The sequence below is a fragment of the Ochotona curzoniae genome, unplaced genomic scaffold (genome assembly GCF_017591425.1).
Source record: "Ochotona curzoniae isolate NIBS_2020 unplaced genomic scaffold, NIBS_Ocur_1.0 scaffold_1852, whole genome shotgun sequence".
Lineage (NCBI taxonomy): Eukaryota > Metazoa > Chordata > Mammalia > Lagomorpha > Ochotonidae > Ochotona > Ochotona curzoniae.
The window spans coordinates 21,385,669-21,392,587 of NW_024467087.1; positions in this window are offsets into that span (position 1 = coordinate 21,385,669).

The following is a 6,919-nucleotide window of genomic DNA, read 5'->3' on the forward strand; positions in this document are numbered from 1 at the left end:
AATGAATGCCAAGAGAAATGACAGATTCTCAAAAAAAAGTGTTAGGAAAATTGGATCTATGTATGCAAAAGTATGAAATAACATCTCCCTGTCTTGCACCATATACAAAAGTCAATTCACAATGAATCAAGGATACATATTTATGATCTGATACCATCAGGTTACTAGAGAACAATATCAGGGAAGCTTCACAAAACATTACCGTAGGAAAAAAAAAAAACTACTTGGGAGAGATTCAAACCGCAGACAATAAAAGCAACAATAGATTAATGTGATCATATCAAGCTAAGAAACTTCAGCACTACAAAGGAAACACTTAACAGAGTAAATTAATGGACAGAATGGGAAAAAATACTTCCAATCCATGCAACTCATAAAGGATTGATATTCAGGATCTATAAATATTTTGAGAGAATAAACAACACAATAAATAATCCAGGTTCTCTTTTTTTATAAATGGACAATGGTCACTAATAGGCATTTTTCAAGGCACTAAATAAAAATGGCTTGCAGATATATGGCAAACAAGGTTCAGGCAGGATCACTAACCATCCTGAAATAACAAATAAAAACCACAATGAAGTTGAACCTCATCTCAGTTACAATGGCTATCACTGAAAAATCAAATACTAATAATAATAATTGCTGGCAAAGATGTGGGGAAAAGAGCGCCCTCCTCCACTGTTGGTGGGAATGTAATCTAGTACAGGTAGATGAATTTTCAGATATTTTAGGAATTTCTACACTGTCTCCGTACTGCTTGTGCTAGAATACAGGAATATAACTGAAAGACTAATGTTAAGTGAACCACACGGCGCACAGAAATACAAATATCATGTTATCACTCTTTTGTGAAAGTTTAAAAAAGAAGTTTATCTCATAGAAGCAGAAACTAAAAGAGATGAGGAAGAAGAAGAGATGAAGGATGCGAAAATTGGAAACCAGATGCCCAATTGTAGTTATACAGGAAAAATTAGTTCTAATGTTCTATTGCCCATTAGGGAAAACATAGTTCACCAAAAGTTTAACTTTATTATTATTATTTTTAATTTTATGGTACAATTGCATAGGGTCTGGGATTTCCCTACTCCCTCCCCAAATTCCTAACCCTTAACTGATTCCCCCCATATTATAACAATAGTATAGTCCTTTATAAGCACTCATATGTCCATCACAATAACTTTTAAATATTTAAAATATATATATATTTAAAAACAACTAGAAGAGTTTAATATTTACAATATAAAGAAACATTATTAATGTGGAAAGAGTTCAAAATGCTAATTAGCTTGATTTCATCATATACAGTATATGCATATATTGGAATATTGTATTCTATCCATAAACAAGTAAGAACATATGCCAATGAAAAATTTAAAAATAGAGTTGAAAATAAAAAATAAAATAGTTTATGTGTAGAGAGAGGGAAAAAGAGGGAAGTTAAGTAGGTAGATTCTAAGTATAACCATTTAAAAAGAAAATATAAATATTCAATAAAATTGAATTAAATTTGATGTATGGAACAAAATACAATCATCTTCTTTATCAATTGATGGCACAAGAGTAGTAACAGTTAATAGCTTCTAACATTTGATTGCCTGCTCTATATCAACTCTTAACATATACTATATCATTTGATATTTATTATAACCCTATAAGGTAAGTCACTTTCATTATCCCTCTTCACTTTGAGAAAATGGAGCTTTAAAGAGGTTAAATAACTTTGTCCAAAGCCATAGTGAAGAAGTGACTAGATCAGGATGCACGCTCTCATCTGCCCACTTGCAAATCGCATGTTACCAAGGGGGGGAACAAATCAAGAAGTAAATGGGACAATGAAGAGGCAGAAGAGAAACAACGTACTGTTGCCTCTTCTTTCCTCCTAGTATGTAATTTTGTTCAAGAAAATCTTGCATTGTATTGTACCAGGGATCAATTTGTCTTACATTCAAGAGAAGCCAAACTCAATTTCTGAAAAGTTGGTTTGGAGGACTCTTCTGAGTCCTCTATTTTCTGATAACTCCTGAAAAATAAATTCAGTGCCCTTGAAGGAAATCCACAAGTAAAAGAAAATTAAGCTGAGATTCAAACTGTACTCACATTATGCATATACAGAATTAATTAGTTGTTTCTACAGAGGAAAAAAAATGTACTAACAATTGAGTACCTCTTGCTTCTGCAGCAGTGACTTGAAAAGAAAAGAAAAAAAATACTGGCAGTGAAAATAAAGAAACAAATTTAGGTCCTTTAGCGTGCATTAGCTTTTGCATATGTCAAAGATGCAGGATACCAGTTAGCTCACAAAAAAGGATCACTGTGAATGTCACCAGATATAATGAGGACATTTTGGTTAAAACGATACTAAAACTGATTATGGAAATTAATTAATTTGAACAAACAACTCAAACTTAGTTCTAATCGTTTATTTAAGGGCTTGTTGTTGCTTTGAAAAACTTAGTGCTTTTTTAATAGTTGATGAAATTGGCGAGATCAGAGGCAGCTCTAAAACAAGAGTACTTAAACAATCAGTGTGTGAAATAAATGCATGCATTACATTTTTCTTGAAACCATTAATCTAAAAAACATGTTTAAAACTTATTTCTCTTTTGAAGGTTATAGGTAAAACATATTCATGAAAATATATTGAATACATATATAACAGGGACAGAATACTAGAAATAATACAATAGAAGTGCTGATAAGGAAAAATAAGGATCATAGATTTAAGTAATCCAGGTATCTAGGGTTATCCTTATCTAATCCCACCATTTCAAAATTGAGTAAGCTATGCCCAGAGATTAAGATGGTTCTCAACCTATTCAAGTTGCCAAAACAACAGCTACAGACTGGATGGCCTATAAACGGGAAAAATATTTTCTCACAGGCTGGAGATTAGGAAGTCCAAGTTCAAGGCACAAGCAGATGTAGTGTCTGGGACAGAACTCATTTCTGCTTCACAAAGGGTCATTTTCTTAGTGTCTTTACATGGTGGAAAATGAAAAAAAAAAAAAAACTTTCTGGGGACTCTTCTAAAAATCATTAATGACATTCCTGAGGGTTTTGCTCATACGACCTGATTATCTCCCAATTGCCTCACCTAACACTATCACATTGGTGATCAGCTTTGAACACAAGAATTTTAGGGTACTACAAGCATTCAGATCATAACATTTTATCCATGGCCCTCCAAAAGTTGTTTCTCCCTTACATAGAAGATATACTAATTTCAACCAAATAGCATCAAAATTCTAAACACATTCCAGCATCAACATTAAAGTTTAAGCCAAGATTTCATGTAAACATCATCTATATCAGATATGGATGAGACTCAAGACAAGGTTCATTTCAAAGATAAACTCTCCAGCTATGATGCTGTGAAATCAAACAGCTTATGTGTTTCTAAACTACAAGGTTGGGACAGGCAAAGGAATGACATTTTCAGTCTGAGAGACAAACAGGAAAGAAGGGATGAAGTGTTTTCATTCTTAAACCCAACATTCAATTTTAAGGCTAAAGAGCCATTTTCTGGGCCCAGCTCAATAGAGTGGCTAAAATCCTCACCCTGCATGTGCCAGGATCCCATATGGGTGCTGGTTCTAATCCAGGTGGCCCCTACTTCCCATCCAGCTCCCTGCTTGTGGCCTGGGAAAGCCTTGGGACCCTGTACCTGTGTGGGAGACCTTGAACGGGCTCCAGGAAGCTACGCTTAGGATCAGCTCAGCTCCAGCAATTACGGCCACCTGGGGAGTGGATGATCAGACAGAAGATCTTTCTGTCTCCTCCTCTCGGTACATCTGACTTTCCAATGAAAATAAATGTTAAAAAAAAACTGTTATAAATCTTACTAAAAATAAAAAGACTCATTTTCTTTGACTTGTCCTGTCTTTCAAACACATTGGGCTAAGGAGTGAGCCTGAACGGTATGGATAGTCTCCCCTTTAGTGGCTTTGGGCTTTAATGGACATCAGATGCCACTGCACCTCTCATGAGAATTGGAATGACATGACTTTTGTCCCCAGGGTGGAATAGCACAGCAGTGGCTCTACTTGTCTGACCCCACCCCCATAGTACCATAAAGCTTTGTTCCAGTGAAATCATTAGTTGGCCCATGCATGCAGCAAGCCGCTTGCTTGTTCACAGTACTAAGGTTCCCGATGCCTCCATCCTCCCAATCTAGGTAGCATTAGCTTTATCAATGTGAGCCTGTGGAAATGACACTTTGTTGATGCACCATTGTTCCTCATTTGTGTCCAATGTTGGAATGACAGCCATGGCAGATGCCTAAACTAGGTCTAGCAGATGTACAACATGGGGTGTTTGACTAGCATTTCACTGGAAAAGCCTTGAAATGGCAGTTTACAAAGAACGTATATTAGCAGGAACTGAAGCCTACCTGGAGTGACCCCCAATAACCCTCACTAGGCCCATCTCCAGCCTTGGCTCCAGTGTTTGCCAGTATGTGCAGCTAACTGGTCCAGTCTGTCCTATGTCCCAATCAGCTCTTGTACATGTCAATGGGCATCAAGTCTAGCTCAACGGAATCGACCCCACTATCTAGCCCACACTCATGCAGGTGGGTGCTACCACTTGTCTAGCCAGGCCCACCACCAGCCCTGGTTCTCATGCTCACCAGCAGGAGATCTCAGGAGTTTCTTGACTGGCAGCCCCCCCCCGAGTCCAACCGAGGGGTGAGGTGATGGTGTTCTTCGGCCAAGCACTCGAATCAAATTGGTGAGAGATATCTGTTGGGACGAATCACAAACTCATAATGAGTGAAAAACGGACCGCAGAGAAGGGCAGTCTGGGCAGTACTTCCACGCAAAAGCGACATTGTAACTGGCTAATAGGCATGCCTATCCCTCTTGACCCTCCAATCACAGATCACGTTCTGCCCGTAAGGGTGGAAGCTGTGCCTCAGGCCCCAGGCAGGTATTCCAAGATTCACCTGTGCACAAACGTTAGCACCTGGGCTGAAAGCTGGGCTTCAGGGCATATTCACTACATATGGTAGTCATTAGGATGAGGGTAACATTTGACTTCTTAGAGCTGCTCATCAGCTCATCCAAAGACAGAGAAAAGAGACTGGAGTGCAGCCCACCGCTCTTACTGTATTCCCAGTGAACAGGCCAGATTGAGGTCTCAGTTAATCAAAACCATTGTCCAGGGGATTCCCTCAGGGAGACGTGTGCTGTGTGCCTCCAGCCTCACACATAGGCTAAACAGGCAGAGATCCAGGGACAATCTCCCCCAGGAGTTGCAGCCCATCAGAGAGGTGCCCAAAGTTTCCCTACTGGGTCGACTTCCAGTCCCAGATCTTGCACTCTGTGGGTGGTTCTGCAGTCTACCTAGACAGGATTTGCGCCTAGTCCTATCACTTGTCAGCTGATGCTGTGGCAAAGCCTAAACAGCCTGCACTTACTTTGGCTCATACATATACCAGTGGATATAGTCAGTTAGCACACCCTGACTCTCCCTTAACACAGTTCACGTGTAACTAGCAGGTGTTGTGGCCCTGCCCAGCCAGGTCTGCCCCAATCCCTGTTCTCACATTCACTAGTGGCAACAGTGGTCTAGCACTAGAGTCTCCACATCTCCCCTACTGGGCTTGCATCCCCACCCCCAGGTCTCATGTGTTTTTATAGGTACTGCGGACTAGTTTGGCATGGCCCATCTTACCTTGGCATTTGCCAGTGGATGCTGTAGCCTGGCCCAGCCCAATCTGCTGCAGTTCCATTTCATGCAGATGGGTACTGCAGCCTTGCCCAGCCAGCCCCCAGTCTTGGTCCTAATGTACCCCATTCTGGTTCTCAGATCTGCCAGTGGATATTATGAACTGGCTCAGCCTGGCCTGTCCCCAAATCTGATCCACATATATGCTAGTGGTCAGCTCCCAGCCTTGGTTCTTGTGTTCAACTGCAGGGACTCTGTCCTGACAGAGGAGTTCCCCAAGTTCCTCATCGGGTACCTCCCAGTGGCAGATTTCATGCACACCAATGAGTCCTGGCCCAGGTAAACTTAGTCCACCTCCTGATTTGACTGGAACAGTGGCCTTGTCCAACCGGCTCATGCGCATTCTGGTCTTACTGTTGGGTGCAAAGCCCATCCTACATCCTCTGCGCATTCTCTTGTGAGCACCAGTGAATGCTGGAGTCCAGGCTAGTCTGGCATATCCCAGACCCAGTCCACATCCATACTGAGGGAAACTGCAGTCATGTCCAGCACTGATCACCATCCCATTCTGGTTCTTACTCTCACCAATGGGAACCACAATCCAGCTAAGGGGCATCCCCTTAACTCCCCAACCAGGCCTATTCCCAGTAACAGATCTTGCAGGTGTTAGTGGTTGCTCTGACCCAGCTCAGCATAACCCACCACCCAGCTTGGCCTTTGCCATCAAAGGCCTGGCCCACCTGTAGTCCCAACTCTCACTGGCAGGTGCTGCAGCTTAGCCCTGCCCAGTCTGTTCCAACTGGCTCATACAAACCAGTAGGTGTGATAGCCTAGCCCAGCATGACCTGCACTTCAACCTGGGTTCTGCACATGAAAGTGGGCTAAGGTTGGCCTGGTCCTGCCCAGTCCACCCCCTGCCCAGTCCACCCCACATATTTGCATATAGGTAGAGCTACCTTGCCCAGCTTGATCAACACCCAGACCTGAATCACATGCTCACCAGCAGGAGTTATGACCCACAAGGGGTGTTTCCCAAGTTCCCAAACCAGGCCCACTCCCAGACCAGATGTCATTGTCCAGGCAGGTATTAGGTCCTTACCCAGCGTAGTCTTTCCCCTCTGACCTGGCCTTTGTATTAGCTGGTGAACGTTGTGGCCTAGCCTGCCCCACACACTATTCTTGGGGGCATCTGTGAGTGCTGCAGCCTGGACCAGCCTGGCCTGTTTGAATCCTAGTATCCATGATTGTC